Source organism: Bombus pascuorum, unplaced genomic scaffold (genome assembly GCF_905332965.1).
Source record: "Bombus pascuorum unplaced genomic scaffold, iyBomPasc1.1, whole genome shotgun sequence".
Classification (NCBI taxonomy): Eukaryota; Metazoa; Arthropoda; class Insecta; order Hymenoptera; family Apidae; genus Bombus; species Bombus pascuorum.
In genome coordinates, this window is record NW_026869740.1 from 667,638 (window position 1) to 689,272 (window position 21,635).

General features: G+C 35.3%; 1 long non-coding RNA gene and 1 pseudogene across 1 annotated transcript; one reads left to right on the forward strand and one right to left on the reverse strand.

The window, feature by feature from the left end:
* On the reverse strand, positions 1-1,266 carry LOC132915749 (uncharacterized). Its single transcript, XR_009659951.1, has 3 exons — positions 833-1,266; positions 610-685; positions 1-29 (listed from the first exon to the last, which is right to left on the reverse strand). It is a non-coding gene; the product is annotated as an uncharacterized LOC132915749 (long non-coding RNA).
* An 18,930-nt stretch (positions 1,267-20,196) lies between these two features.
* Positions 20,197-21,157, forward strand: LOC132915745 (regulator of microtubule dynamics protein 1-like; annotated as a pseudogene).
* The last annotated feature ends 478 nt before the right edge of the window (positions 21,158-21,635 follow it).

The following is a 21,635-nucleotide window of genomic DNA, read 5'->3' on the forward strand; positions in this document are numbered from 1 at the left end:
GAGTCGTTTATGGCTGCATACCTAGAAAACTAATTAATAAATCAATCATTAGTTGTACGGAATAATTAGCAGCATGATAATTATATCATATAAATGATAGAAGATGTGTACATTGCATAAAATAAAGAGATCGATGAATAGAATTAAGTTGGTAACCAAATAAATTAATAATAGGAAACAATTATTATAATTGTCGACCATTATTTATTCACATCTGTAAATAATTAAGGGTGCAAGAGAAATAAGTGTGGGAAGATAAAAAAAGGCATTAATTTAAGCTATTTAACGTTAAGCAAGGTTCTGTGGGTCAAAATAATACAATGTCAAACTATTTAACAGTACAAAGATAGCAATTTAAATTGAAATCCAAACTCAGATTAAGTTTAAAAACAGTTAAGAAACTAAAAAAAACCTTTGGAAAGACAATGTCTCATCAGAAAATTCGTTGTCATCGCATTAAATATCAACATCAAGCCTAAATACAAATGAAAGTTTGAAATTGAAAAGAAGCTTTCCGAATTAAATAATAATATTATGTAATTATTAAAAGTTAAAATTCAATGTTAGTGATTAATACAACATTGTACTGATTAGTAAACACATACGTACGTATCATGTTGGAAAACAATTTGGAAATAGTGACGGAAGGTCCATATTTGTTGATGAGTCGTTTGTGGCTGCATAGCTAGAAAATTAATTAATTGTCAGTTGTCATAAGGTCATAAAATGGTAATGGAATGGCGCTGTGTTCTGAACGTCCTGCAGGACCACAGCTATCGATACTATAGTAAGGTAGTGTCCTAGGCCCGGAAGATAATAACAAGATAGTCACCTGTAACTGGCGCCTGTCATGTAAACTTGAGACTTAGATGATAACAACAAAAAGGTTGAGCCGTAACACAACTATTAACTTTATTTTTAGCAAACTTTATTATGAATTCAATAATCAAAATTGAATGTGCATTGAATTGATACGTATAAATCACAGTTCATTCCAACAACTTTATATAGAACCTAGTTACACTGGTGCGTATGTATAAATTAAGTATGCGATTGGTCTAAGGGTAGAAACTCGGTAAAGAGATATTGACTATTCTAAAGATAGAGAATAAGTAAGTTTAGTGACGATGTTGTGGCAGAGGAAAGCTAGTGATTGGTGTGTCTAAAGACACAAGGTAAGCTGATTCGTTGAGCACAATTTTGGTTAGGAAAGTGAGGGCGATAGACATTGCTTTTGATTGGGTAATAAAAAGGTTGGTGGAGTTGGTAACGGAAGATACCAAACGTGAGAAAAACCAAGTTCCCCGTATCTTCCCGTGGTAAACAATAAATGTAAGGGACACTTGAAATAAAAGATCCTTGTTTGGTCTGAAGGACCTTAACTATGAAAATACCCAGATTTATGGTGGGTTCCTAAAACTATTGAGAGTTCCCAGTGAGTATGTATAGACATCCAGCTGCCATCTTGCCCGCAGTATGTGGTCTGGTCTCTGATGTGGATTGAGATGTGGTTTATGTCACACGCCTGGCGACAACCCCTTCAGAGGGCACAAACCCTTACTCTGTTGGATTCGTACAATAAATTTTACCATGATATTTAATATACCATAATATTTACCATAATTTTACCAGAATATTTAATTATACTTACGAAACGTTCGAACTATGACGCGAGGAAATCGCCGGTGATCTGTTCATTTCGTCATTTCTTGTGTCTCCTACGTGACACAGTCAGAGTCGCCCGGTGTATCACATTCTATTTCGCTGTTCATAGTAGCTTTGTTATTATTTTTTTCGATAAGGCTGCTCGCCAAACCTAACGTAATTTTTAAGGGTGAACGGGTCAGTTTCCTCTCTCATCCTCTTCTTTAGGTATGATAATATTTTGCCCCCTTTTATCTTAATGTCCGACTTTATTTTCGATTTAATATTCCCTCTCGTTCCCCTTATTGGGTTCCCATTCTCTTCACCAGTGTCATTATCACTTCGTCATCTATTTTTCAAGTCGCCATTTCCGATCGAGAGGGTACCTTGGGACCAACCTCCCCTTCATCGTTACTGTCACGTAATTTCAAATGATAACAAATTAGTTCAGTAGATGACAGGCTTTATTAACAACACAGTTATGTTTTTACTACAAAAAGATCACATGAACTGTCGCGGACCCGTCTCGTACCATCAAGGAAGAAAGCTCGGTGTGGATGTGCCCTTTTGAACTAAGAACGCGGATTCGTCGTTCACACTTTTCGGTAGAAAAGTGAGGGTAACGATCCGCGATGCTCATTGATTAATAAATGAAACTATGAAAACAAAGAAAACCAGATGTGGCTCATGAGCATCCTTGTTCAGGGGAAAACCCTGCTATTTCGCTAGGCACCCGCTTTCTTCGTAATTGGTAAGAGCGTGCAAAAACATAAGGTCAGTGTAACAATGAGTGGGTCCTGGCGGCCAGACCGCGAGGAACCTCGCAAGGACCATCGCATTTGGCGCAACACGTGGCAACCAGAACTCGACCCGTGACATTACCCCAGTCGTGGGATGACCGTCGGGTCGAGCCTGGTAGATTACTCGATTCACCGACGAGGTCTGAGGGCTCTGAAACCTCCTGAGCCGTAATTTTGTTCGTCCTTTTCGCCTTATCCATATTGTTATTATTTTTAAGTTTAAGTCCAAGGAAATAACTGAGCTCGTCCTAAGTCGTAGTTTCTTTATCATTACCTAAAAACATAGCCGTGATCGTCATAATATATTTTCCTTTCTCATGTACTTATAGTATTCCATATCGTCTTAATTTGAGCCGCCTGATTATAATATTAGGTTGTCCGAAAAGTTTCTTTCGTTTTATAAGATGATAATAGATGAACAACAATTTTTGTTTTATATTATTTTATTGAATTAGGTATGATCCATTTTGTTCTATTCCTATTATTATTTTCGTGCATAATTCAATAAACTAATATAAAACAAAAGACATTGTGCGTCTATTATTTCCTTATAAAATGAAAGAAACTTTTAGACCAATCTAATATAAACTAAATATTAATTCTATTTATTCCTTGTGCAGAATAATCAACATAAAAATCCGCATATGAGCAGATATTACGTAATTTTATGTTATTAACCTTTGTTGTTTAAATAATACATAGTGCTGTGTTATATTTCGCAGGTCAGTATACATACTGTATCTCCGTTATCTTGTCATTTATGGAAAAGCTATAGCCACGATGTGTTGGACGTGTGACAAGCAACTACTTAACCCAACTCGTATTCATCCTGCAAATATCGCATTTTATATTTAATAACTGTAGTACGTCTATATACTGGCTTATCATTAGGCTAATTAATCATTGCGTCTACTTTCCATTTTGTGGAGTTTATAAATTGTACACTTATTGCTCGCAAGTATGAGGTTATATATAAATTGTGTAATTATGTTTTATTTTCCTGTATTCGGTGGTAGCAATTATTATTTTTTTTAATATTTAATATTTATTTATTCTATAAGTTCTAATTGTTAATGTTTCAATGTATACATTATTGAATTTGACCATTATGTACTACAATTTTACTACTATGATACTTTTAATTATTGTGTATATATAATATATATTTTATTTCAAATTTTATTATAATTTATTTACTTATGTTACATATTCATTTAATTATTTGAGTATTAGATTCACATATTATGTTTATTATTTTATATTAGATTTATAATGTTGTTTTGGTTGTTCGGTTTTTTGGTGCGCTTAATCATTCATATACATAATTATAGATGATAATTGATAATTTTTAATGTTAATTTCTGATTGTGGATAGTGGATAGCCCCCTAGTTATCATCTACTTTAGGTCAATCAGTGAAACTATTCTGTGATTTATACTTTTTTGCTACCATATAGATTTAAATTGCGTCTGTTGTCTTTTCTTTAGATTTAAAACACTACTATTGTATATTCATATCGTATTGCTATTATTAATGTTTTCTTTATTTATTCACTAATCTATTATGCAATAGTTTCTTAATAGCCAGCCTATCCGAATTGAGAACTAAATTATAGACTAACTAGTTATTTCTCTAAGCAAACGATGGCGCTGATAGCCAATGTTTAAAGTTACTTTGGTAAACCAATTCAAATTAATCACATTTATTAATGCACTGATATTTTATTAGATGGCGCTCTTGTGGCCCGTCTGACTAATTTCACCGGAGGGAGTCACGAAAGGCAATATGGCAACGGTCTAAATTCTTTCCGCGAGTCGTCCATAACATTGTACTTATATTGCATTTCAATTACTTGTAAAATATTTTCGCGTGTATTACTTATATACTGATAGGACAGTTTCTCAACTTTAGGTGCTCCATCATGATGTCTGCCGATGGTGTATTTGGTGGATGATTTTATTACATGTTGTATTTTATTTTATGTATTATTAGTTGATTGCAGTTTTAGTTTTAATTTTTGTTATCTTTTTCGTTTCTGTTTCACTGCGGCGCTCTGCGCTTTACGTTCTATATAGTGATTTTAACTCCTACATAATTCGTCTAAACTCTCCAAATACAAACAAAACCTCTAACAAATTTTAATGTATTTTCATTATTTGGCAGGTCAGTGTATATATATCTCAATCATCTTGGTATTTAAAGGATTGTCGCAGTAAGGTAGAAGCAAGCCAACCACGATGCCTCTCATATGTATTTAGTAAGTTATGATTATTTGTATTAATGTTCTATGCTCAAATATCTAATCCTTTGTGTAAATAGACCTCTGCATATGTTCTAATGATGCGTGTCAATCATGATGTCTCTTGTATTGTAACTATTTATTAATTTATGCAAGTGACGTTTCGTAGTTATGAATCTCTACCAATCCATTTTATTAGGGTAAGTCATCCGCTAATTATTACTTTTCTATTGTACTATTTCAATATCTATATTGCAGATTATACTTCATTAATTTTTAGTTTGTATACTATTGAGGTTGACTGATAGAGGAACGAGTGGATGAATGTACAATAGAAGAATATATTGAAATAAGTATAGGTATAAGTATAAGTACAGGTATAACCTATATGGATCCAAATGCTGACTCTTACATTGTTACAATACAATAGAGAATCATCATAGGGATCGCGTTCACATATTTATATCAAAGGACGTTACCAAAAAGTTCACCTTGATGTGTATCTCTATCTGAAGGCTACAAGAAACAGTAATAGAAATCTACTTATAGCTCTTTTGTTTCTAGACATTGCAACCCAAAACGAAATTGATATTCAAAGGCACAATAATATGGACCCTTTCTTATTTTCATTAAATTCTACTATCTTCATAACAGCGGTCTCTGGGTCACGGACATACAAAAGAAAAGATGTTTAATGTTAATAGCTTACATAATTTCATTTTATAATATTCCCATACCCATTTCTGTTACGGCCTTAATTATTTGCAACTGTGAATAAATAATAATTGACAATTATAATAATTATTTCCTATTATTAATCTATTTGGTTACTAATTTAATTATATTCATCGATCTCTTTATTTTATGCAATGTACACATCTTCTATCATTTATATTATATTATTATCGTGCTACTATTTATTCCATACAACTAATGATTAATTAATTAATTTTCTAGGTATGCAGCCACAAACGTCTCCTCAACAAATATGGACCTTCCATCATTATTTCCAAATTATTTTACAGCATGATACGTACGTATGTGTTTACTAATCAGCACAATGTTGTATTAATCACTAACATTCGATTTGAACCTTTAATAATCACATAATATTATTATTTAATTCGGAAAGCTTCTTTTCAATTTCAAACTTTCATTTGTATTTACGCTTGATGTTGATATTTAATGCGATGACAACGAACTTTTCCTGATGAGACATTGTCTTTCCAAAGGTTTTTTTAGATTCTTAACTGTTTTCAAACTTAATCTGAGTTTGGATTTTAATTTAATTTGCTATCTTTGTAACTTTAAATAGTTTGACATTGTATTATTTTGACCCACAGAACCTTGCTTAACGTTAAATAGCTAAAATTACTGTCTTTTTTTATCTTCTCACACTTATTTCTGTTCCACCCTTAATTATTTACAGATGTGAATAAATAATAACTGACAATTATAATAATTATTTTCTATTGTTAATTTATTTGGATACTAACTTAATTATATTCATCGAACTGTTTATTTTATGCAATGTACACATCTTCTATCATTTATATTATATTATTATCATGCTACTAATTATTCCATACATAATGATTAATTAATTAATTTTCTAGGTATGCAGCCACAAACGACTCCTCAACAAATATGGACCTACCATCATTATTTCCAAATTATTTTACAGCATGATACGTACGTATGTGTTTACTAATCAGCACAATGTTGTATTAATCACTAACATTCGATTTGAACTTTTAATAATTACATAATATTACTATTTAATTCGCAAAGCTTCTTTTTAATTTCGAACTTTCATTTGTATTTATGCTTTATGTTAATATTTAATACGATGCCAACGAACTTTACCTGATAAGACATTGTCTTTCCAAGGGTTTTTTAGATTCTTAATTGTTTTTAAACTTAATCTTAATTTGGATTTTAATTTAAATTGCTATCTTTGTACTGTTAAATAGTTTGACATTGTATTATTTTGACCCACAGCACCTTGTTTAGCGTTAATATCTTAAACTACTTTCTTTTGTTATCTTCCCACACTAATTTCTGCTGCTCCCATAATTATTGCGGTTGTGAATAAATAATAATTGACAATTATAATAATTATTTCCTATTATTAATCTATTTGGTTACTAATTTAATTATATTCATCGATCTCTTTATTTTATGCAATGTACACATCTTCTATCATTTATATTATATTATTATCGTGCTACTATTTATTCCATACAACTAATGATTAATTAATTAATTTTCTAGGTATGCAGCCACAAACGTCTCCTCAACAAATATGGACCTTCCATCATTATTTCCAAATTATTTTACAGCATGATACGTACGTATGTGTTTACTAATCAGCACAATGTTGTATTAATCACTAACATTCGATTTGAACCTTTAATAATCACATAATATTATTATTTAATTCGGAAAGCTTCTTTTCAATTTCAAACTTTCATTTGTATTTACGCTTGATGTTGATATTTAATGCGATGACAACGAACTTTTCCTGATGAGACATTGTCTTTCCAAAGGTTTTTTTAGATTCTTAACTGTTTTCAAACTTAATCTGAGTTTGGATTTTAATTTAATTTGCTATCTTTGTAACTTTAAATAGTTTGACATTGTATTATTTTGACCCACAGAACCTTGCTTAACGTTAAATAGCTTAAATTACTGTCTTTTTTTATCTTCCCGCAGTTATTTCTCTTGCACCCTTAATTATTTACAGCTGCAAATAAATAATATTCGACAATTATAATAATTATTTCCTACTATTAATTTATTTGGTTACTAACTTAATTCTATTCATCGATCTCTTTATTTTATGCAATGTACACATCTTCTATCATTTATATGATATAATTATCATGCTACTAATTATTCCGTACAACTAATGACTGATTTATTAATTATTTTTTTAGGTATGCAGCCATAAACGACTCATGAACAAATATGGACCTTCCGTCATTATTTCCAAATTATTTTACAACATGATACGTACGTATGTGTTTACTAATCAGTACAATGTTGTATTAATCACTAACATTCGATTTGAACTTTTAATAATTATATAATATTACTATTTAATTCGCAAAGCTTCTTTTTAATTTCGAACTTTCATTTGTATTTATGCTTTATGTTAATATTTAATACGATGCCAACGAACTTTACCTGATGAGACATTGTCTTTCCAAAGGTTTTTTAGATTCTTAACTGTTTTTAAACTTAATCTTAGTTTGGATTTTAATTTAAATTGCTATCTTTTTTACTGTTTAATAGTTTGACATTATATTATTTTGACCCACATCACCTTGCTTAACGTTAATAGCTTAAACTACTTTCTTTTATTATCTTCTCACACTAATTTCTGTTGCTCCCATAATTATTGCGGTTGTGAATAAATAATAATTGACAATTATAATAATTATTTCCTATTATTAATCTATTTGGTTACTAATTTAATTATATTCATCGATCTCTTTATTTTATGCAATGTACAGATCTCTTATCATTTATATCATATAATTATCATGCTGCTAATTATTCCGTACAACTAATGATTAACTATTTAATTTTCTAGGTATGCAGCCGTAAACGACTCATCAACAAATATGGACCTTCCGTCATTATTTTCAAATTGTTCCACAACGTGATACGTAGGTATGTGTTTACTAATCAGTACAATGTTGTATTAATCACTAACATTGAATTTTAACTTTTAATAATTACATAATATTACTATTTAATTCGGAAGCTTCTTTTTAATTTCGAACTTGCATTTGTATTTATGCTTGATGTTGATATTTAATGCGATGACAACGAACTTTACCTGCTGAGACATTGTCTTTCCAAAGGTTTTTTAGATTCTTAACTGTTTTTAAACTTAATCTTAATTTGGATTTTAATTTAAATTGCTATCTTTGTAACTTTAAATAGTTTGACATTGTATTATTTTGACCCACAGCACCTTGCTTAACGTTAATAGCTTAAACTACTTTCTTTTATTATCTTCTCACACTAATTTCTGTTGCTCCCATAATTATTGCGGTTGTGAATAAATAATAATTGACAATTATAATAATTATTTCCTATTATTAATCTATTTGGTTACTAATTTAATTATATTCGTCGATCTCTTTATTTTATGCAATGTACACATCTCTTATCATTTATATCATATAATTATCATGCTGCTAATTATTCCGTACAACTAATGATTAACTATTTAATTTTCTAGGTATGCAGCCGTAAACGACTCATCAACAAATATGGACCTTCCGTCATTATTTCCAAATTGTTCCACAACGTGATACGTAGGTATGTGTTTACTAATCAGTACAATGTTGTATTAATCACTAACATTGAATTTTAACTTTTAATAATCACATAATATTACTATTTAATTCGGAAGCTTCTTTTTAATTTCGAACTTGCATTTGTATTTATGCTTGATGTTGATATTTAATGCGATGACAACGAACTTTACCTGCTGAGACATTGTCTTTCCAAAGGTTTTTTAGATTCTTAACTGTTTTTAAACTTAATCTTAATTTGGATTTTAATTTAAATTGCTATCTTTGTACTGTTAAATAGTTTGACATTGTATTATTTTGACCCACAGAACCTTGCTTAACGTTAAATAGCTTAAATTACTGTCTTTTTTTATCTTCCCACATTTATTTCTCTTGCACCCTTAATTATTTACACCTGTGAATAAATAATAATCGACATTTGGTCTTGGCAGAACTGTTCTGTATGGCTTCAACAGTCGGAAGACTGCTAGCCGATGTGGACACTGACACCTCAAATTGAAATATCGTAACAGAACCGTCTGCGCTGCTCCCGCCGACTATAGTTTGTGGCCTTCGTTGGAAACAGAAACAAAACCGAGCGACCCCCTTAACCATAAATTAATTGAATATGACGCGCAACAAAATTATAAAATTATTACAAAACAGCCATTTCTCCGAAGAAATTGGCACTCTCCGTAAGAATCGATACGTGGTGATAAAAGGAAAGCTCACGCGACTCAATCCATTTATCGATATGGAAGGAATATTGCGAGTTGGGGGCCGACTGGGTCACTCGCCTATGCCTTTCGCCCAAAGACATCCGATCATATTTCTTAAATCATCCGGAACACAGGCCACGTTATACGCAGTAAGACAACGGTACTGGTCCATCGACGGCCGAGGTCAAGTCTGGCGTACGGTAAAGGGTTGCGTCCGTTCCTGTCGCGCCAATCCAGCGCCGATGATAGGTAATCTGCCGGTGGCGCGAGTAACAGAAACTCGCTCATTCACCAACGTAGGCGTCGATTATTGTGGATCATTTTACACCAGGGAGAATCGCCACAGCTTCAAGGTTTACGTGACCGTTTTCGTATGCATATCAGTCAAGGCAGTGCATATCGACCTCTTTAGCGACCTCACGAGCGAAGCCTTCACTGTCGCACTTCGAAAATTCATTGTGCGACGAGGGTTTTGCTCGACCATCTATTCCGACAGCGGCACAAATTTCGTTGAAGCCAATAACGAACTGCGAGGACTTCGTAGCCTGCTACAATCGGACGATCATAAAGAAAGTGTACAAGCATTCTTATCCGATCGGCAAATTGAATGACGTTTCATTCCCCCTCACTCCACGCATCTCGGCAGATTATGGGAAGCTGCGGTGAAGTCGTTCAAACGTCACCTCAGACGCATCGTCGGCAACGAGTTACATTCGAACATTTCAACACCCTTATCATCGAAATTGAATCCAATCTTAATTCAGGACCGCTAACACCAATCTCCACTGACCCCAGTGACTTCCTGGTTCTCATTCCCTGCCACTTCCTCATTGGCAATTCATTAATGAGTTTGCGGGAGCGAGATTTCAAGGACACCCCATCCAACCGGCTCTCCAGATGGCGATATTCAGCAATTAAAACAACATTCTTGGAACCGCTGGCACCGGAAATATCTACATTCATAGTATCCAGGAAGGTAAGATTGTCATCCTCAGAGAGGACAACGCGCCCTGAATGCAGTGGCCTTTATGCCGAATCGTCAAGGTCCATCTAGGCGTCGATATTATTCGAACAGCTACGATTCAGACGGCAAAGAGTATCTTGGATCTGGGCGTCAAAAGGTTTGTTCCACTCCCAATTCAACCCGATCTCAAGAAACTCCGCTTTACGTGCATGGTGTATGGATGATATGTTCCGTCAGATATATCCCGAGAAACATTTCCTTGACGTTCCTTGTTTCGATTTTGATTTTATTTAATAACGTATATTAGCGTATTTTTTATATATATGTGTGGGTGTGTGCGTTTATTTATATGTATATATATGATTGTTAGTCCATTAAGTATGTAGTATGTTGCTTTTGTTGTACCGTTGATTTTCTTTAATCGTCGTTATTCTTGATTAGTTTTCCAAGTCGCGAGTCACACTACTCGCGTATTCTATCTTTTGTCTCGCGTTACGGCCCGTGCGGAGCACGGGTCACGACATCCCCCTCCCCCTCCCCCGCTCTTGGGTTTAAAATTTCCAGAGGAATCGTTTCCCTTAGTTCACATAGAATGGATGTTTCGGCGTTGGGTTGTCGGACCACCGCAGTGGTTGATATTATTGATATTCCTTGAGGTTGTGTTGTTTGGTCGTCGGTGGCGCGTCTTCTTTGCATGTATAGTAGTAAATGGGTAACTGAGCTATATATCGCTCTAAGTAGCGCGATTCCGCAACCGTAATTCTCGCGCAAGTGGTATCAGTATATAATTATATCCACTGCTATTTTGGTTAATTTTAATATTATGAAAATCCCAATTATCGCGTCTTTTTCATTGTGGTTGAAGCGTTTTCGTCCATGATTCCCAAGATGGGTACAGTTCCTGATACGATTGTTTTCCCTGTCTCCACTTTCTATCGTATTCAATACCGCAGTTTTCTCCGCCGGAAACATAACGTCGTCCCTAAATGCATCTAAGTCTTTCTGGGTGTATATTCCACTCCTAGCTAGCGACAATGGCGCTGAGTAGTGCTATGCTTGGCGTGCTTCTGGGTGAAGCTCTTGCGATGCGATCGTTTCCATTGGTTTCGATACGAACTGGTGCCAAAGTCCATCGATATTATATAATGTAGGCAGCATTTTCCGCAGGGAGGGCTCACTTATGTGAGTCTATGGGGGCTGGCAAATCCACGTTCCCGCAGCGAGGACTGTTGGGACAAGCGTCCCGTTTACGTGAGTCCTCTATGTACACCGCAGGGAAGATCGCCAGGAGTGTAATGCATTTGACCACGGTTATACTTTCTGTATGTGACCTTGGGTAGTAGCGCAGCCATAATCCTGATTCCAAGGGTGGGACCGTCGAGATAAGTTCCGGGGACAAAAGTACTTTCAGGCCTCCACTTATGTGAGTCCCATCTGGGTCTGCCGAGCAAAGCTAGCAGGTCGCCGAGCCACCAGTGACGTGGCCGTACATCCACGCCGATAGTCCCACCAATGACTAAAGTTGGGACCGCGGGGGTCGTTTAAAGTCCGGAGAGAGTTGCGACGCCTCAGCTCGGCCAATTTGGGTTGAACTCATGGGTGTAGTGCTTGAAGGCCAAATGCTGGCCAAACGGCCGATAAGGGATACTTGCCTCCCCCGATGGCCGGCCGTAGGTGAGCAGCGTCCCAACTGCTCCGGAACTATCCTGGAGAAATCGCAGGACTGGGAAACAAGCCTAACTAGTACAGGCAGCAAGGTCTGGTTACCGAGTGCGCTGGTTGGGCGTGATCCCAAAGCTAGCTGTTATTTCCCTCTTTGTGATATTTTAACATTTGAACCCTCTTTTGACCTCATTATACACGCCAAATGGAGCGCACGTTTGTTTTAGTGGCCAAACGAGCCCAGCACCGCGCAAAATGCAATCTTTTGAATACTTTGCCTGAGATTTGTTATTATTTCCTTCCTGTTTGAGATATTTTGACGTTTGAGAGCTGTTTTCCGTCCATTTTACACGCCGCATATGGCGTGCGTCTGTTTTAATCCTTTCGTTTCGAGCGTCGCTTATAGGCGGCACCCGCGAGATGACCTATGGGTACGAGTGCCGCTTATAGGCGACATCCACGAGGTGACCTGTAAGTACGATTACCGCATATAGGCGGCGACCATGCGACGAATCCTAAGTCCGGCACTCCATATATCCGGCATCCAAATGATACATACACAAATGCTATCTGTAGTCAATGATATATTTTTTCGTTATCGCAGAACGTTTGAAGTGGCAGAACATTTTCTGTTGATTTTATTGACATATTGGATTAATCACTTCTTAAAGTTACTCATTGTTGAAACAACATCAAATCGTTTCACATAATATATTTCAAACATCCAAACGATCGTATACTGTTTCATACTAAAAAATCTATTAAATTCATTGACAGTGAAACGATATTTCATATACGGTTCTTATAAGAATTATTGTTATTTAAGACTTAGGAAAACGTATATACAGCAACCACGTACACTGTGCGTATTTCATTCAGTGACAGTACTGCAGCGGTATGGACTACCGAAGCGAAAGGGTTAACTTCAAAACCTGTCCAGCACCGCGCAAAATACAAACATTTTGCAGATTTTGAGTAAGATTTGCTGTTATTTCTGTCCTGTTTGTGATATTTTGATGTTAGAATGCTGTTTTCACTCCATGCTACACGCCCAGTATAGCGCGCGTCTGTTTTAACGTTCAAACCAGCCTAGTATCGCGCAAAATGCAAACATTTTGTAGATTTTGAATGAGATTTGCTGTTATTTCGCTCTTGTTTGAGATATTTTGGCGTTTGAACACTGTTTTCACTCCGTATTTATCCCTTAGTGACACCTGCGTAGCCACAGTTATTTTCTGTCGTGTCCCTGTGTTTTCCTTGCAATATTTTTCCAACCAGTGTTTAATGCTTTTTAACTGCTTACCACTATCTGCATTTAGTATTCCTTGTGTTGGATCTCTTGTAGTTGAGATTTTCAGTTTCTTTGTAGTTCTTGCCGTATTTAGCATTACGGCTTCCAGCATTTTCATCAAGCCCTTGAACTCCATAGGACATATTGTTTCCTTGTCTTTTTCTTCCGAGGAGGAGGATATTTCCTCCGCGTACTCTTCTGATGTCCCGCTATCGTCCCTTCATTTTTGGCTAGGATCTCACTTTTTGTTGATATCTTTGTTGTTTGATATTTTTTGTTGCTTTCCGTGTATGGAGTATGGTATTTACTTTGATCCGTTAGCTCAGCCGGTGAGTCAACTTCCGTTTCACTTTTTGGTCAGTTCCCTTTCGACTGCGGAAGAGTGCAGACGTGCCGGGTGCCCGGAGAGGTCTCTCCGTTGAAACCGGACGTGGAAAAAAGTGGCCCCGAAAGTGCGGAAAGCGGGGAAAACAAAGCAATGCAACGAGTGCCACCGTTCAGGATATCAAACAACGGCGAAACATATGCCATACACAAAAACATGGAAATCCAAGAACGCACAGAAACCGAAATGAATATCACTCAAATGAGTGACGAGAGAAACACCACCAACAACGATCTAACACAACAAGACGAAAGCTGGAAGGTCGTAACTCCCAGCAAAAGAAGAAAATTAATAACAAACGCAAATACTAGGAGGGCTGCAGAAACAGAAAGGAAGCAATGGCTCCAGGAAATTCCTCTACAAAACCCCTTCAGCGCACTGCCACAAGAGAAGGAACCAGACACAACGGAAAAACCAACACACAACACCAAACCACCACCAATTTACATCGACGCGCAGATAATAGACCCCCTCCTCGAACTGCTAAACAACACGGCAAGCAAAGAAAATTACAACATCAAACAACTAAAATTAGATCAAATAAAAGTGCAAACGAACACCCCAGAAACCTATAGAAAAGTGATAAAGCTGCTAAAGGAAAAGAACGCTGGATACCACACCTACCAATTGAAATCGGATAAAAGCTACAAAGTAGTAATCAGAGGATTACACCCAAGGACAAACACAAGCAACATATGTGAGGAACTAGCCAAAATCGGACACCAGGTAAGGGTAATAAATAACATAACCAGATTTGATACCAAACAACCACTATCGCTATTCCTAATAGAACTAGAACCGAACAAAAATAACAAGGAAATCTATGATATAAAACAAATCCTGAACACAATAATCACAGTTGAAACACCCAGACACAAAAAAGACATACCGCAATGCATGCGGTGTCAACAATATGGACACACAAAAAACTACTGCAACAGAAACCCGGTGTGTGTCAAATGCGCAGAAAAGCATTTCACAACGTACTGCCCATACATGGGAAAAATGAACGAGGTAAAGTGCTACAACTGCAACGGAAACCACCCAGCCAGCTACAAAGGCTGCCCAGCCAGAAAAATACTCCAACGTAAATTGTTTCCGCCGCCTAGAAGCAGGACATATAACTACCACCACACACAACAAGACAGGACAGAAGCTGAGACACCAATAAAAGTACATCACGTAATGAACAACAACCACAACAATACCAACACCACTGGCAGTCGAAGCTACGCGCAAGCAACCAAGGAAGTAACACCCGTAGCCAACCAAAACCACAACAATAACACCAACGACGCTACAGAAATAAAAGAACTATTAAAACAATCCATCAAAAGCACCGACATGTTAACAAGAACGATAAGCGAACTAAACGAAGCATTCAAACAGCAATCATTACAAATCACAGCTATGATACAACTGATAACAACCATGCTAAGCAAAAAGTAAAAACGGACATACTAAAAATAGCTGCCTGGAACTCTAACGGCCTACAACAAAGGGCCATTGAAACCAAAGCATTCCTATACCACAACAACATAGACATACTACTCGTATCAGAAACGCATTTCACAATAAAAAGCTACACAAAAATACCGCACTATACCATATACGATACCAAGCACCCCTCAGGAAAAGCACACGGAGGGACCGCAGTGATAATAAGAAACGACATTAAACACCACCTACACAGCCAAGTTAGTAAAGAACACATACAAGCAACTACCGTTACCGTACAAACTAGCAGCAACCGTCTACAGCTGTCAGCAGTATATGCACCACCGCGACACAAAATCACAGCACAAATGTGGGAAGAATACTTCCAACAACTAGGCGACAAGTTTATCGCAGCAGGTGACTACAACTCAAAGCACACAACATGGGGATCAAGAATCACTACACCTCGAGGCAGAACCCTGGAAAAACACATCAGGAAAAACAATCTCAATATATTATCCACAGGAAGACCGACATACTGACCGACAGACCTGAGCAAAATCCCTGACCTACTCGACTTTGCAGTCACAAAGGGATTAAATGGAAATAAAATAAATATAGCATCCAGCCTCGAGCTTAGCTCCGACCATACACCCATAATAATAACATACAGAAACAAGCCAATATTCTACAACAACTCAGAGACGCTATGCAACAAATCCACTAATTGGCAAACCTTCAAAGAAATAATTGAAAGCAAAATCAACTGCAACATCCCATTGAAAACGCCCGAACATATCGAAAAAGCTGTAACAACACTTACAGAAACTATACAAGAGGCAGCACGGGCAACCACAAAACCAGCAACTACCACTAGACAAACAAAACAAATCCCATCAGACATCCTCGAAAAAATTAGAGATAAAAGAAAAGCGAAAGCAAAATGGCAAAAACATAGAACAAAAGAAAACAAAAAACACCTAAACAAACTCGCAAAGGAAATAAAAAACGAAATAAAAGAGCACAACAACAACGAATTCACAAAGTTCATAGAGTCACTATCTGCACACGAGAACTACAACTACTCACTATGGAAAGCCACAAAAAAAAATAAAGAAGGCGATAAAACCAGCCCCAGCAATCAGAAAAGCAGCCAACACATGGGCACGAAGCAACGAAGAGCAAGCCGAAGAATTTTCCATCCACCTATGCAACACATTTACACCACACAACATCAATAACAGCAACCACAATAGCCATACGGACGACGACGCGATAGCCACTAGCACTGCAATCGACAAGCAATACACCATACCTAAAACAACAGCACAAGAAATTAGAAACATAATCGAAAAAACAAAAAACAACAAAGCACCAGGAATCGATCTAATCAATGGCAAAATATTGAAAAACCTCCCTCCAAAAGCGATACGACTAATCACTATAATATTCAATGCAATACCAAGAATACAATATTATCCTACATTATGGAAACAGGCACAGATCATAATGTTACCCAAACCAGGCAAAGACCCACATGAAGCAACATCCTACAGACCAATATCACTACTCCCCGTGCTCTCCAAAATACTAGAAAAAGTAATATACGCCCGACTAAAACCAATAATAGAGAAGGAAAAACTAATACCAGACCATCAATTTGGATTCAGAAATAAACACTCCACCATAAAACAAATGCACAGGCTTGTCAACGAAATAATACACACAATAGAAAACAAACAATATTGTACAGCCCTATTCATGGACATAGAGAAAGCATTCGACAAAATAAACCACGAAAGCCTAATACAAACAATCAAGAAACAATTCCCGGAAAAAATATACTAAATAATAAAATCATACATAAGCAACAGAACCTTCACAGTAAAAATCAAGGACGCACACTCCGAAGCAAAAGACATCAAAGCAGGTGTTCCACAAGGAAGCGTACTAGGACCCATACTATACACATTATACACGGCCAACATCCCAACAACTATCAATAGTAAAATACTGACATTCGCAGACGACACAGCCGTGCTAGTCAGGCACACTAACCCTGTAACAGCAGCCACAATACTACAAGAGCATATCACAAAAATAGAAATGTGGCTACAGGACAAACAAATCAAAGCTAACCCTAACAAATGCAACCACATCACATTCACACTGAGAAAACAGATAACACCAAACATCTTCCTGTACGGCACGCAAATAACACAAACAAGGCATGTCCAATACCTTGGACTTCGCATAGATACACGCTTCACATGGAAACAGCATATCAAATCAATAATAGACAAAATACAGACAGCAAGGAGACAAATGCACTGGTTAACAAGCCGAAAATCCAAACTAATCACAGAAAACAAACTGAAAATATACAAAATAATCATAAAGCCAATCTGGTCATATGGAATTCCACTATGAGGAACAGCAGCAATGAGCCATATAAACAAAATAGAAACAATCCAAGCCAAAATCCTTAGAACAATGGTAAACGCCCCGTGGTACGTTTGAAACGAGGACATACGGAAAGACCTCGGAATACCAACGGTCAAGGAGGAGATTACCAGATTCGCAACAAAATGCAGAATAAGAACAGAAACACACCCGAACCAGCTGGCAGCTGAAACCTGCAACACAACAAATATCGCAAGAAGACTAAAAAGGAAACACCCAATAGACCTCATAAAAGATATAACTTAGAAAAAAAAACGAAGCTGGCACCCCGCTGGGGATAGCCGCCCACATGCATGCTATATTATTTTTTTTTTTTATTTATATTTTTTTTTTTTCTTCACCAACAAGATATAACACTTTACCAAATGTCCGCAAGGACAAATTGTAAAATAACCAAAATAAAATAAAAAAAAAAAAACTTATTTGAAATACAGCTCCCACCGACTTCTCTCGGGCTTATGATACTGGTGACGCACAATGATTTTAAAGAGAATCTTGTAAATATGATATTCTGAGTCCATTATTGAGTTCAGATCGCTTATAACCAGTTTATAAAATAAAATACAAGATCTAAATCTGATGATGAATCAATATTATGAGAAGAATTAATAACGTTAGGACCATCAATGTTATCAAAATAATCTTGAGATATTTGACTCGTATTTTAATCTATATAATTATTTTAATTTAAATATTTTTTTGATAAAAGGAGGTTTTTCTTTAGTCATTAAATAATCGGCAATTATATTGTATTATTATAAAATATTATAAAATATAATACAAAGTAGGTCCACCAGTGGTCGAAAGAAAATTGATATCCAACAACGTCAATAGCAAAATAGCAAAAGTATTAGCGAGAGCCAAATTGTTACGTATTATTACAAATCAAAGAATAATATCTATACAATAGATGAGATTGCAAAATTAAAAAATATTACTGTCCTTAGATTCCCATCATAACACTGTAAATTGAATTCGATAGAAATGATATAGTCCCAAGTAAAGAATTGTATGGCCACAAGAAATGTAGCATTCAAATTTGGTGATGTAGGAAATATATCTTATATAAAGCTGAAAATTCTGGGATTTAGACAATGTTATAGAAAGAAACCTTTTATAATAAATGTAAATGACAGTTACAGTAACGTAGAGTTTAGTGCTGCTTCAAATTCTGAATAAAATACATTGTTTAAAACTCACATTATTTATTGTTTCATTTATATTAACATTCACAATATATCTACTAACCATCTATATTCATCCATACTCATTTCAAGAATCCCACTCGGAAAGTGCAGTATATGAAGAATAGGGATATGCCCCTGACCCGACCACGTGCGTTTAGTTACATCTATTGAATCGAATTATTGAACGGAGTATAGTTATACAGCGAACGAAATCATTCTTTATCAATAGATACTAAAAAACGTTTATTTTTTATGTTCGGTTCTAAAGAACTATCTTCAAAAATTTTTTTAATTTTTTGAAAAATTGCATAATTTTTGTAAACTGTTGTGACTTTATGTGCATTTACCTGCACCGCACAAAGCACTGGGTCCAGGCTCTCCTTCCAATAACACAGTGCAATGGGAGGGAGCACAAAATGTGCTAATTATAAATTACTTTGTAATTTATATCAGCTACAGCTGACGATGCAATAGAAAAGAATGTCTATAATAATGACAGATATAATTCTGACAACATAACTAGAACATACCACGTCAGATGAGAATCGAATAAAGTACACAAACATTAACAGACATTGACAGATATTCATACTGAAAACGATATTTTCAATTCGATTTATCGTAAAGGTGTGTGTGTGTGTGTGTCTTCGCTTATTTTCTGTTACTATCTGATACGATCAAATACGATCAATTATATAAAATATAAAGTATACAATTTTATATTTGCTATAAATACATTACACGTTTCTGAATATTAAATTTCGCTCTTTATTTTGGATCATCCAATATCCATGACTTGACATGTATTCGAAAAAGAATCCGAAATAATTATGATTTATTACGATTAAAATAATATAAATTAACAATGACAATAAACTAAGAAACACTATAATATATAGAAATGGAATATTACATTTTAACCAATGTTATCAAAATCTATTGTATAATTGTTTCATGATTGAATTATTACAAATTCAGTTTTGCCCTTTACATTCAAAAACATGCGTGCGTGTATACTGTATCTTACACGAAGGAAAAAATAAGTCGGTCAATGTTTTACTACATTATTGTTATTAATCCTATTATTTCTAAAAAATGGCCGTTAATCATTGCTGCAGTTTTATTTATTTAGAAAAATGTTTGCGGCTGTTTATGTTTTTATTTTTATAGGATAGCGGTGATATTGAAATTATATGGTGTTTGTGTAGAGCAATGTATATATTGACTAAGACAGTGAGTGGAGTAGATGGAAAGAAATTAATTTTCGAAGGTTATGATTTAATACTTACAGCACTTGAAATAAAAGAGGATAATTGGGCCGCACACAAATGGGCATCGATTCTTCTTAATTCTAAGTCTCTCTATGAAGGAGTAAAAGCACAAATAAAAGAGTCATATAATATTAAGAAACATATGCTGGTATATTTCATGATAATATATTAATATTTCGTCCCTTACACGATGTCAAGCAATTGTATCGAATATGTTTAATATCGGAGAGGGCAATGGAACTAAATCCAAAAGAACCAACACTTATGTACATGCTTGGTACTTGGTGCTATCAAGTTGCTGATTTAACATGGTAATGAGGAAAAATTGCATCTGTAATATTTGAAGAACCACCATCTTCATCTTTTGAGGAAGCTCTAAAATATTTTGAAACCGCAGAGGAAATTGATCCCAATTTCCATAGTCACAATTTATTAATATTGGGCAAAACCTACTTAAAATTAAATCAAATAGAGCTAGCTATGAAATATTTAAAAATGGCCCTTGAATATCCTGCAAAGAACGAAGATGATCGAGATGCTAAACAGGATGCACAGAAGTTTTTAATGAAATTTTAACAAACTTAGCAGAAATTATAATCTATTATATGATAAATGGATATTATTATAGGATATGGAATTGAAGGGATAAAGTAAATTTAGAATCTACCTTTTAAGTAGAAGTATAAAATTTATTTACTGCAAAGTACAGTACAACTTATGTGTGATGAGCTTTTTATACACAACATCTAAGATATTAATCATTGTTTGAAGATTTAAGACTACTACATACATGTATATTTTATAAAGTGTTTTATTTTAAAATGTAATATGTTGCAAATTGTAAATAGTTAGTAGCAGTTGAAGAAAATTCGTATATACAATATGTCATTAAACTCTCTTTCTCGCAAGAAGTAGTTAAAGAAATATATTGTAACGGAATTAAAGTGTGAAAATGTTAATGCCAAAAGTGTCACAAATACCACGATTTAATAAAGTAGTTTCCAAGTCGAATTATCGGTCAGGAGATTCTTCATCTTCCTCTTCCTCTCTGCGAGCCCCGATAATTGCATCTGCTTGCAAAGTAGAGAGCAAATGAAGATATTGGCGTGTTCGAGGGCCGATTATCGCCCTTGGCATTCTTCCCATCAGATGGTATACAAGGAAACGATGCAGGCCAAACTGCGTGGTGTATTCACCACACGGGGAAGTATATTCCACCACAACGTAATCCGGTGGTAGATTTTCCGGAAATAATGATATGGT